Source organism: Mesoplodon densirostris, chromosome 8 (assembly GCF_025265405.1).
Source record: "Mesoplodon densirostris isolate mMesDen1 chromosome 8, mMesDen1 primary haplotype, whole genome shotgun sequence".
Classification (NCBI taxonomy): Eukaryota; Metazoa; Chordata; class Mammalia; order Artiodactyla; family Ziphiidae; genus Mesoplodon; species Mesoplodon densirostris.
The window spans coordinates 13985662-13998391 of NC_082668.1; the positions used below are offsets into that span (position 1 = coordinate 13985662).

General features: G+C 41.2%; 1 protein-coding gene across 8 annotated transcripts in view; it reads left to right on the forward strand.

Annotated features, from left to right (window-relative positions):
- DOCK10 (dedicator of cytokinesis 10) overlaps positions 1–12730 on the forward strand; it is a 288876-nt gene that overhangs the window by 96258 nt on the left and 179888 nt on the right. Inside the window, exon 2 of one of the 8 annotated variants that reach the window (XM_060107390.1) lies at positions 11837–11880. The exons of the other annotated variants lie outside the window; for them this stretch is intronic. The gene's annotated coding sequence lies outside the window, so the exon portion shown is untranslated. The remainder of the gene's footprint in view (positions 1–11836; positions 11881–12730) is intronic. 8 annotated transcript variants of the gene reach the window in all.

The window sequence follows — 12730 nt, forward strand, 5'->3', positions numbered from 1 at the left end:
GAAGGATAAGGAAAGCAAGAATCTACCCTAGAAGAGCCGGACTGTGGACTATATACAGCATCATATGGGAGACGAGGGCAGAAAAGTAAATTTGAGACCAGCCTTGAGTGTGAACATTGACCTTGCCGTAGAAGGACCCCTAACAGTGCCTGTTGAGCATGCAGTCAGCAAACATTTACTTAATATTTTCTACATGCCAGGCTCTGCCCCCACTCCTACACAACATGAAATTTAGATACTTTCAGGATTCTGACCCAATCTCTTTAACCTCTGCACACACTGTGAAGTGAAAGCACTTGGCATTAAATATGCACTTTAAAAGTTTAAAGATTATGTTTTGGAGAAAATGCATGTCATCAGATACTAGACATAATTGTTTCTTAAAATCAACCAATAATTATTAATATTTTTTCTATCAACTAAAAAGCTGATTAATAAGAGTTCTTCTCTTCTATGAAATGAGTATCTCTTATCTGATGTAGTGATACTGGCATAACCCACCAAAAAGAAGCATTTTTGCTCCGACATCCACACTAGAAGTGACTTGGCAGTGTAAGTGGGCAGGATGGCCCTATGTCTCTACCTTTAACCATTCTGCAGTCTTCTTTCTCCTAGTCTTGTGTCCATGAAGTATGAGTTCTTACAACAGCACTAATCCCTTCTAAGGGAGAAGAAAAGAAGAACAAAATAATGAAGGGGAGGGAGTTCTGCATTTTGGAGGACATGTTGCTGAAGGGAAAATGTAAACTTCCATTTGTTGATGATATTCAAGACCATCAATTGTACTTTCTTAGAAATATGTGAAGACCTATATTTAAACCCATGGAATAATCATGAAAAATCATGGTTTTATTCCTGGTCTCTTGGTTACTATGCTTCTTTAAGCCCTCAAAAAGGAATTATTGGTGAGTCAAATGGTATCTATTTCAAAGAGCTTTGGTTGAAATATTAAGCTGTATTAAAGAATCATTTGCATTTAGAAAGTGAATGACACATTACATTTTGAATGAGTATCAAATGGCTTTTATTTTTACAGCAGCTTACCATTTAAAGAGTTTTTGTGATTCATGTTAAATTCTGTGGCATATTTTTTATTACATCCATCTAAATGCAAAGAGTCTTGTAAATTTCACCACAGAAAATTCCCACAAGAGGCTTATTAATGTGTTCTAACCAACTGCATCCTGCATTGTCGTCCTCCCCTCAAATATAAATTTTTAAATATTTTGAAAAGTAATGTGGAGAAAATGGCTCTTTGAATTTCAGACCAAATTGTAAAAGCATGATGATTTCAGACTGAATAGTCTTTATGTCCCTGACACACATCTAGTTGAATCTCACACCAACCACACACACATTCCAAGTGCCTCCTTGCCTCCTTGAACTTTTCCGTCCTACTTCTCTTTGCTCTGCAGTGCATGTGAATATTATATTATCCCTCTGCAATTATTTGCATATTAAACCTTGCTTTGCAGGTAGTAAGAAACAAGTAGGTTTTGTAATAAGGAGCTCCAGATATCTTCCAGGGCCAAACAGTCCTTCCCTGAATTAACCCACATAGGAGTAACTGTACTCCCTACATGTAAGGCCAACCTTATTAAATTTTATAGTAGGAGCATTAAATTTAAGCCTGGGAAGTTGCTAATTGTCCATTGTTAATGATATATCAAAACAAGTTGGGGGAAATGAGCTTGAACCTACACTGGAGAACTTCAGAACTTCATTTTAATTTTGACTTTCTCCCTTCTCAGTTGCTCATATCATCATTGCTATTGTTTTTGTTTGTTTGTTTGTTTGTTTTTTTGCGGTACGCGAGCCTCTCACTGTTGTGGCCTCTCCCGTTGTGGAGCACAGGCTCCGGACGTGCAGGCTCAGCGGCCATGGCTCACAGGCCCAGTCCCTCCGCGGCGTGTGGGATCTTTCCGGACCTGGGCATGAACCCACGTCCCCTGCATCGGCCAGCAGACTCTCAACCACTGTGACACCAGGGAAGCCCCTGCTATTGTTTTTGAAATAAAAATTTCCCATTCTACATTACACTAATTCCATATTTTCAGTTACTTGTCATTCATGGTTTAAGAAAAGCTGGGAGCAATGCCAGATTCTTATTAACATTCTTTATTTTCTTCATGATTTATTAAATTTTTTCATGCATTTTTTTTTCTTGCAGAGGGCAGAATTTGGTTTACAGTCCAATTGACTGTTAAAACAGTGAAGCTAAGCTATATGCATTTGTCATTTAATACAAAAGACGTCAGCAAGAAAAGTCTTGGCATCATATTTGGATTATACTCCCAGGACAATTTAAAGTTGTGTTGTTTAGTGTTGAGAACAGAGAGGCCGGAAGGGTACTTACTCCACTGGCAACCTGGATAGGGGCAGTGAGGAGTGCTTCACACCTGATCTCAGCCATCTCAGCTGGGAAGCCATGACTGTGGAAATGGTGGAATAGCCAAGAAAATGGCATTGGTGCTTTGGAGGGAGGATTTCTGGGATAAATCCGTTACTAGTAATGGATTATGACATTTCTCCTCCTGTAGCAGGAGAAATGTCAATATGACTGTGTAGTTGCTAGAAACTATGAGGTATGTCAGAATCAGCCCTTGACGATCTTTCAAAGTGCAAGAAAAATGCAACCATAGCATATCTGGAAAGAGTACCATGAAACCATCAAATTATTTGAAAGACTCTTGTGGTCTCTCATCATGACTTACATGATTACCAACACGGGGACCCTATATGAAGAAAGGAGACTAGTATTCTCTTAGTTTCCCAAGGATAATTGTAGAGAATAAATAAGAACATTTGTTAAGGCTTCATAGCTATACTCTCATACCATAATAGAGCTTTAGATCTAGCTAGTGTTTTCAAGATTATTTACAATCTCATGTCTTTATTTCATTGAATGAGGAAAATGATCAACACAAGTACTGAGTTCCTTATCCAGATATGTGATGTAGTCCTTAAAATGTACGGTAGAAATAATTTTAAATTTATAAATACCTTAGTAGTATCACGATAACCATTAATATTAAATCTCTTATCTTTCCTTCATTGTTAATATGAAATTACTGCTTGAAAAATTTTTGCTTCCTCTTTAAAACAAATATTTCATCACTTCTTCGAAGTTTTGCTTAGCATTATGTTCCCATCTTTTATATGAAGAAGTATTGAACCATGCCATTAATTGCCACACCAATTTCTCCCACGAGCTGACTCTGCCTCAAAATGTTTTCTATTTTGAAAAATTAAAAAAGAAATTTAGTGCTTTCTATGGCTTAATCAATGCCAGAAATATTCTCTTGTTCCATACATGCAAGGAGAGGGTGTTCTGGCAGGACTGTTAGAACCAAAACACAGTTTTATTACTTCATTCAAGATATTGGTGCATTATTCACACATGGGGAATTCTCAGGAGTAAATTAGCCATCTAATATAGACCTGGATTAACTACAAATATATTGGCAGTAGAAATCTTTAGGCTTGTTGTTTAATGTAGAGGGATCAAGCAAGGCTTCCTGCAGATTCCCAGTTACAATAGTCTTACTAAAAGTCATGGGTTTTTTTTTTTTAATTTTTTACTGAAGTATAGTTGAATTACAGTGTTGTGTTAATTACTGCTGTACAACAAAGTGACTCAGTTATACATATATATACATTCTTTTTCATATTCATTTCCATATGGATTATCACAGGATATTGAATACAGTTCCCTGTGCTATACAGTAGGACCTTGTTGTTTATCCATTCTGTATATACCAGTTTGCATCTGCGATTTCCAAACTCCCAATCCAACCCTCTCCTACCCCTCTCCCCCTTGGCAACCACCAGTCTATTCTCTATGTCCCTGATTCTATTTCTGCTTCATAGATAGGTTCATTTGTGTCATATTTTAGATTCCACCTATATGTGATATCATGTGGTATTTGTCTTTCTCTTTCTGACTTACTTCACTTAGTATGATCATCTCTAGTTGCATCTATGTTGCTGCAAATGGCATTATTTCATTCTAAAAGTCATGATCTGAAATGTGACTTTAAGTCAAAGGTTCCAAACTCAAATGCCTACAGGCCTTGCAGGGAACAAGTGAATCAGGCTAGACAAGGAGACAAAAGGGAGTGGTGGGGAGCAGAGCACACTACAGAAACTATGGCCCATCCATGGGGTACGGCCACTGCTCCACTTGGGCAAGTTTTTCAATGTCAGAAGGGAGGATTAGTTATAGCACAGGGAAAGCTACTCAATATTCTGTGATAACCTATATGAGAAAAGAAGCTGAAAAAGAATGAATATATGTATATGTATAACTGAATCACTTTGCTGTACCCCTGAAACTAACACAACATTGTAAATCAACTAGACTCTAATAAAATTTTAAAAAAAAGAGCACACACACACACACAAGAAATGAGGATTAGTATGAGTAGATCTTGAATTTTCCAAGAGAAGCTAATAACCAGGGCTTTTTATGTAAAATCTTCCCATTTTTAAATGCTGGCAACTAATTCAAATATTTTAAAACAATGTTGGCAGGAAAACACAATTATGGGACCAGGTTGAGCCATAGGCTGCCTGATTGTCATTCTCTTATAAATTTGCATCAGTTTTACTTTAATTCAAGGTTCCAACTTCAAGGAGCCAGTGAGAACTACACTGCCTGTAATATGTTACAGTATGTTTGGCTGGTCTGAGTGGAAATTGATTTTGATATTAATGTCCATGTAGGGCTAGAGATTATATTTTGACTTCGAGAAATTGTGCACTCCAACTCCTAATTCAGAAAGATTTCCACAGATATAATTGAATAATAACAATTCAGACTATCCTTTCTTGACTGTAAAACAATAAGAGGGGAATGTGGTAATAAATATCTGACACTTAATGTAATTTTCAGCAACATAATGCAGGTGGAAGATGTGGATACTAATGCATCAAATGCAACCAATCCTTTTAAAAATCTGTTTACAAGCCAGACTAGAGATATTGCCAACTCTTGAAGGGGAAAGGTGGAGGGCAGGGATGGAGGAAGGATTCAGACATCCATATTTTCACCTTAACTGGGTCATGAATTATTTTCCATGCTGACTACAGTGCTTATTCAGTGCTTACTACACAACCATGAAAATCTGTCCCAGCCTTAACCTGTTAAGCTGAGATTTCACAGAGGTTCAATAAACCCAAAACCACATACCTAAATAGATGTTACCTTTGGTCCAATTTAAGCAAATTGTTTTAAGTACTTATTTAAGTTGTGTGTTTCTCCAACTGATGTGCACAAGTAGCTTGGTTATACTGCTCAGAACAGTCACTCCTGGGAGAAGTGGACGTCTGGGCTGGTGCTTACTCTGGGGAAGGAACAGGACCAAAATTGGAAAAGGTACAGAAGTCTTACCCCGAAGCCACCAGCCACCCTGTCACCCAGCTACCATGCTGTCATTTTTCTGTTTTAGCACCAAGCAGCCCAGCACCTGCCCTAATTCAGACTTTGCTGCTTTGTCATGCAAACCCCTGCAATTTCTCTCAACTCTGGAAAAGAAGCTCCTGTCGTCTTCTTTTTCTCAAATATTTTAAATTCTGTCTCACCCGGTGGCTCACTACGAATGCAGGTTGCAGAGACCATTTCTCAGACTATGTGACACAGAATAATAAATGCTCTGTAAGAAAATGCTTTTGTGCAAAACTCAGTGTGGGAAATATTGCATAGTGCACACTCCTTGAGAGATTCACGTTGCACATTGGAAATTTAAAGCTCTGAGAGTTCTTCCGTGAAAAGGCCAGTTTAGCTTTGTTCAATCCGTTGTTTCTCAAGTTTATTTGACATTGAATATTTCTTATCTGGAACACTGGCCCACACATCTTGAAGTTCTAGAGCACAGTTTGGGAAGCACGAATATGGACAAGGGGGATGCCATTTAAAGCTTCTGACCTGGGGGATGACGTGGTCAAACCTGGCTTTAAACAGGAAAATGGCTGCAGTGGGAGGGATGATTAAGAGAACATATATAGGGCTTCCCTGGTGGTGCAGTGGTTAGGAGTCCGCCTGCCGATGCAGGGCACACGGGTTTGTGCCCCAGTCCAGGAGGATCCCACATGCTGCGGAGCAACTGGGCCCGTGAGCCATGGCCACTGAGCCTGCGGGTCCGGAGCCTGTGCTCTGCAATGGAAGAGGCCACAACAGTGAGAGGCCCGTGAACCACAAAAAAAAAAAAAAGAGAGAGAGAACTGTATAATCATTAGGTTTAGTGATGAGCTGGTTATGCAGATATGGGATAAGCGAAGTTGAAAAGGAGAATCAGTGGGAAAAGAATCTGGAAAGGAATGGATATATGTATATGTGTAACTGAATCAGTTAGCTGTACACCTGAAACTAACACCACATTGTAAATCAACTAGACTCCAATAGAAAATAAAAATTAAATTAAAAAAAAGAAAAGGAGAATCAGGTCCCCAGTTTTATCACCTACATGGATGATGGTGTTATTAGTGTGATGATAAAGTCATGTGAAATAGTATTTGGAAGGAAAGGTAATGAGCTTTTTGTTGGTTTTAGCACTTAAGAGAATATTTGGAGAAAGAATACTGAGATATTTCTTTGTTTGATTTTTAGGGCTTTCTAATACAAACGTCTCATTACAGCATGTGCCCAACTATCTCCTCTAAGCTCTGTGAAGGCAAATAAGTTATTTTACTTTTCTGGTTTCCCTAAATACTTAGCACAATATCTGCCCCCATTCACAGAGGAAATAAACAAATGGTTGCAAAAAATATATGGTTACCAACAAAAAATGGCTTGAGCTAAATCAAGGGGAATAAAGAGTGAAGGTGGAGTGAGCCCATCAGACTGAGGCAGAACTCACCAGAAGGCCTTGTAACACAGGAAGTAGGAGGAGGGCCTCTGGAGCTGTAACGTGCAGGGTTTGGGGCAGGTTTTGGTACCTACCAGAGCTTTGTGTCTTTCTTCTCAAGGTTCAAGTTCAGAGAAAAGTGTCTTTTTAATCCAGGTGTGGTCAGAGCACTTGTTGGATGAGCTCTGGAAGATGAGGGGTAGAGGAGATGTCTCATAGGAAAGTCAAAGACTATCAGTACAACAAGTGGGTATGAGAACAGTGCCCAAATTCTTTTAAATGGTCTGTTTATGAGCCATGTCAAGGACAATGTCATCTAGTGAGAAGGCACAGCTATTGACTTCTGAAATGAAATTTGGCTGGAACAGGGAATGAAGCACAGGTAGCGTTTGGGGGTACACCATCTGGACTTGGCGTGCAGAAAGAGGTGCTCTGACTGCAGATTGCTTTCCTTTCCAATTGGCCGTTGAGGTTAAAATAAAACAGACAAAAAGCTTATTTTCTCAGCCCAGTCATCAGACTATCTGAAAATGGATAATACAAGTTTTATTTAAAAACATAAAAGTTTTAGAGATGAAAAAGCCTTTAGGTCAAAGAAGTCCAGAGAGGTTACTGCTTTGCCCAAGGTTGCTTAGACCATCAGTGAATGGACTGATTCTTGAACACAGGAGTCCTGACTGTCATCCGATGCTCTTCTCACTATGAGCACAGATGCACTCTGCCTAGAAGAACAAAAGAAATGACTTCTCAATGGCAGTCTCCACTCAGCTGTTATGGGCACAGAGAGATAAGAAGGGAACACAAATTCAAAACTGTTTTCTGAAACCAACACCCTGAATGCCAAGCAAAGCAAGAGGGAGGCCAATTTTAAAGGCTGCCAAAGATCTTTTGATACAATCTAGGTAATGTATCTCCTTCCCAATCTGTGACATCCTTGCAAATGGGAGCAAAGTCAGATTACATGTCTCCTTGTCAGTGTACTTTAATACCTTGCTGTGGCCTCAGAAAGTTGTGGGAAAAGAGAAGCAGAAAAAAGAGAAAAAGAAAGTGCTATGCCCTTTTCTCTGTTCACAACATCAAATTGGTAATTACAGTGTTGGTATTTGCCACATGCCAGTAAGGGACCCAGCATGGTTCAGACATAAAGACAACACTGTTCATTGCTCTGGGAATTTACAGTCTCGCTTAGGCAGAAAAGTAACCATGAAAAGATTGAAAAAAAAATCATATGATATTGGTTAAATCTTGGCTTTCTTTAACTTCCTTGGCATTTGGGTCTTTTGTGTGGGATGAAGGGAGATGACAGAAATAGGATAATTGGAAGCTTTTGTAGCTGTGCACAGTGGGGATTTCAAAATGAAATCACCAGTATTGCAAGACACGGCACAAACGGGTCACTTGTGGAAGGATGGAGTGTGCATGGGAGGAGGGGCTTTTTAACCTAATTATCCACATCCAAGCCAACAGGGTCTCCTAGCCACTCCCTCCATTTTGGGAAGGTCCTTTCCCTTTTACTGCTGCTTTCAAAGCAGCTAGAGCCCTTCTTGTGCTCCCACCCCACCTCTCCAAGCTCAGTGTGTGAACAGCTGGGACATCTGCACCCCCCACCCAACACAGAGCCCAGCTTAAGACCCCTCCTCACCCCAACCAAACTTAGAGCTAACATCTTCTGAACATTTTCTTATATCCCAGGCCCTGTGCTAAACACTTTGCAAATATTCTTTTATTAAGCCTCACAGTGCTCATTGAAACAGGTACTATGGTTACCTTCATTTTACAGGTGAAAAGTTCAGGTTCAGAGAGGTTGAGACACTTGTCTGGAGACCCTCAGCAAGTAAGCAGGAAGGCCAGGAATCAAACGCAGGCTGACTGACTCCAGCACAGTGATCTTACCCACCATGGCAAACACCACACTCTCAGCTTTATCCTTCACACCGTTAAAATGTCTATCTTCATCTCCACATCCTTGGGGCTTTGCCTAGGTGGCCAGCTTGCCTCTTATGATGTATCATGCTAAGTTACTGAAGATTCTAATGGCTTTGGCTCTTTTCCAGAAAAGTGATAGCTGTACTTGATTAGGGACACCCCAGAAACCCAGACTCACAGACTAATTCTGATAGTGGGATTTTGAGGCATATAGAGAATAAGAGAGGGGACTGACTTGAAAGTCAGTAGCCCCGGGGTTCCTCCAAGCAAGGAGGAACAAAAGACCCAAATGCCAAGTGATTCTTAACTTGGCTTTCCGTAGGAGCTAACCCTGATCTGAAGAGAAATTTCCATCATCTGTCCCGAGATCTCTGGGCCTGAAAGCCATCATCAAAGCAATGCTGAGGCAGAATAATTTGCATTAGGATTTGGACCAGAGATTTTCAAGCAGGAGTGATTTTTCCCTCCTTCCCTCATCCACCAGAGGACATGTGATGATGTCTGAAGACATTGTTGGCTGCCACAGCAGGGGACCAGGGGGGTGTTACTGGCATCGAGTGGGTAGACGCCAGCCAGGGTTGTTGCTAAACATCCTGCAATGCAGAGGACAACCCCCTACAAGAAGAACGATCTGGCCCAAAATGTCACTAACGCCAAGTTTAAGAAAATCTGTTTAGACAATAATTGAGAGGCCAGCATGACCAGGGTTACAAACGTCCAAGCAGAGAAATAGCCAATGAAGAAATAGCCAATGAAGGACAGAGGGGGCACGTCTAAGGCCCAGTTTTCGACAACTAGTTACACTCCAGGGTTTTCTCCTGAGAGTCCTAAATGTTTAGGGCAATGTAGCTGGTCAGCTAATTCTGCCTCTTTTTGAGTATACCTAAGAGAAAAGGAAATATTTGATTTTACAAATAAGACTTGAGTCTAGTAAAAAAAATGAAAAACAGTTAGCACTGGGAGTGATGCCCCATTGGATACTATTATATGATTCTCTGACTAAGAAAACAAGTAGGTGAACCAGCTTCTGAGTCATAGTTTCTCAAGATGTGGTCTGTGTAGCATCTTCAAATGAATCACGTGGATGTTTGTTAGCAAAACCAGATTCCTGGACCTCCTGTCAGACCTACTGAGGTCCTGGATAAGCCCAGGAATCCACAATTTTAACAACCTTCTCATGTGATTCTTGCATCTACTGGAGAATGCCTCCTTTGGGGGTTCTTATGAAGGTGACTTTCAAAGTCCTACTGATCTTGGGTGGCCTTGGCCTGCAGCGAATGGAAGGAGGATTTTGGTTCCCGGCCAGAGATTGAAGTCAGGCTGCAATAGTGAGAGCGCTGAATCCTAGCCACTAGACCAGTGGCCAGTGACAAGGCCCTGGCCCTTTGGCTTTGTAGAAATGAATTCCCACAAAGACAGAAACTAGTGAAACAAGTAAAGTGTTTATTAGGAGGAAAAAAGAGTGCGTGTGAATAGGCACACACGGGTGGATGCAGAGAGAGAGAGAGAGAGCTGCGCCCTCGTGGTAGTTTGAATCACTTATATGGGGCATTTCTTCCAGGTTTCCGTTGGCCAGTCATCTTGCTTTGCCTGGTTCTGGGTCTGTATTTTGTATATCTCAGGGTCCTCACATGTGTGTGGGTGCATCTCTTAGCCAAGATGGATTCTAGTGAAGAGACCTATACCTAGGTTGACATCACCTACTATGGGATGCCGCCCCTCCATTTTTGACTTTCAAGCACCTTTCTGTGCCTGTGTAGTCGGGAAGGTCTCCTTGGCTTCGAGAATGATGAATATGTGGGCTTTTATCTGTTATCTGGGGAGGGCTCAGCTCCTCTCATTATCCTCCTGCTATTATCTTCCTCTTGGAGAATCTCTCAAGGGACAAGCTCCAGCTCCTCGGCCTGGGGCCCATCTATCTCCTGTCTCACTACCATTGTCCAGGACCGGACTCAAGTCTCCATGCCTGTATGAAGTCCCCCTTCACCTTAACCTCGTGCTCTTCACTCATAGTCTTCACTTGACATTTCATGTCTGCGTTCTTATATTTCTGTAGTTTTGTGTGTACGGTGATCTCCCGCCTGGACTTTGGCTGGGCACTCTGACTTAATCCCCTCTGTCACTGATATCTGGCACTGGACCAGGACTAGGAAATGTCCTCAGAGCCTCTCAGCATTTGTACCCATTCTCATAAACCAGATTCAATAGATAACTAGTGCCCTTTTCAGAGCCATCCAATCTTCATTTTCCTGTTGTTTTTCTTTTGTCCACCTGGAGAGGTGCAGAACAAAGAGCAAGAAGTCAATTAGGGCTTCCCTGGTGGCACAGTGGTTGAGAGTCCGCCTGCTGATGCAGGGGACACAGGTTCATGCCCCGGTCCGGGAGGATCCCACATGCCGCGGAGCGCCTTGGCCCGTGAGCCATGGCCGTTGAGCCTGCGCGTCCAGAGCCTGTGCTCCACAACGGGAGAGGCCACAACAGTGACAGGCCCGCGTAACACAAAAAAAAAAAAGAAAAAAAAAGAAGTAAATTTGTCCTTGAATTGGGGACCTTGATGAGCTACCGCACATCCAAAGGTCAAGAATGTACTCTAGTGTGCACAGCTAAATAAAGAAAATCCAGCAATTAATCCTCTGTAAAACACAAAGAAGCTCTTGATTGAAAAGCCAAGACCCATCCATTACTCTCCAATTTCTACAATGCAGGGCATTAAACACTTAAATCCAAGTATTGCATTAATGCATTATGACACTACTAAATAAATGGTTTGTGGGGCATACCGGTTGCAGAAATTGCAGCTAGACTATCAGTCAGCTCCACTAGCAAGCAGTCCTTGGTCTGAATGGTTGCTTGCTTGCATATTCAGCGTTTGACATGTACGTGGCAATCTATTTCCTCGTCAAAATTACTTAGGTAAGAATGCCTCATCGCCCTCCCTTTGTAAAGACACATCCATCTGCAGTTCAAACCAAACCAAACAAAAACAAAAAGACTACCACAAGACTAAAACATACGTAATACTGATGTTATATAAATTAACCAATTTTTCCGTTGGAACTTCACAGATTTGAAAGACCTTGGCTCTTCCATAAAACACGTGACTTTCAAGGTAATTATTAAACATTGGGTGACATTCATATTGAAAGCAAGGTAATTAGCAATTGGAAAGACTAGAGGAGGGCAATTTGGGGTGCTTCTTTTATTTTAAAAGAAATAACTCAGGTCTGTAGGTAACTTTGCCAGCAGTGGGAGGCTCGCATGGGATCCAGCCAGCCAGCAGAGAGATGCATGTGTCTCCAGGGAGAAATTACTGTCGGGCAGTAGTCCTTAGCAGATCAATGATAATAGCATTGATTTGGACCCTCAACTCCCATTTGTGTGCTTTCACTTGATCATTTGTGAGAGCAATCGTCTGCCTCGACCCAGAATGCCTTTCAGTCTTCGTTAAAAGACAGAGGAAACATAGTCCAGGGAAAAGAAGTTGCTTGGTGGTTGATTATGTTTTTAATGGAAAAAGAACACTATATTCTAGGTGTAGAATTAGCTGCATGACTTTTTAAACAACATTTTAAAGAACATTAACATGGGGAGGGGGAAGGGTAAGCCGTGACAAAACGAAAGAGAGGCATGGACATATATACACTACCAAACGTAAGGTAGATAGATAGTGGGAAGCAGCCGCAGAGCACAGGGAGATCAGCTCGGTGCTTTGTGACCGCCTGGAGGGGTGGGATGGGGAGGGTGGGAGGGAGGGAGATGCATGAGGGAAGGGATGTGGGAACAGATGTATATGTATGACTGATTCACTTTGTTATAAAGCAGAAACTAATAAAAAATAAAAAAATAAAGAACATTAACAATCCAGGCTGTATTATTTGTGTGAGACATGAGCTTAAAAAATCATACGTTAGCTTTTGTATGTTTGTTGTTGTTATTGTCATGTTGTTATGCTCTGGCTC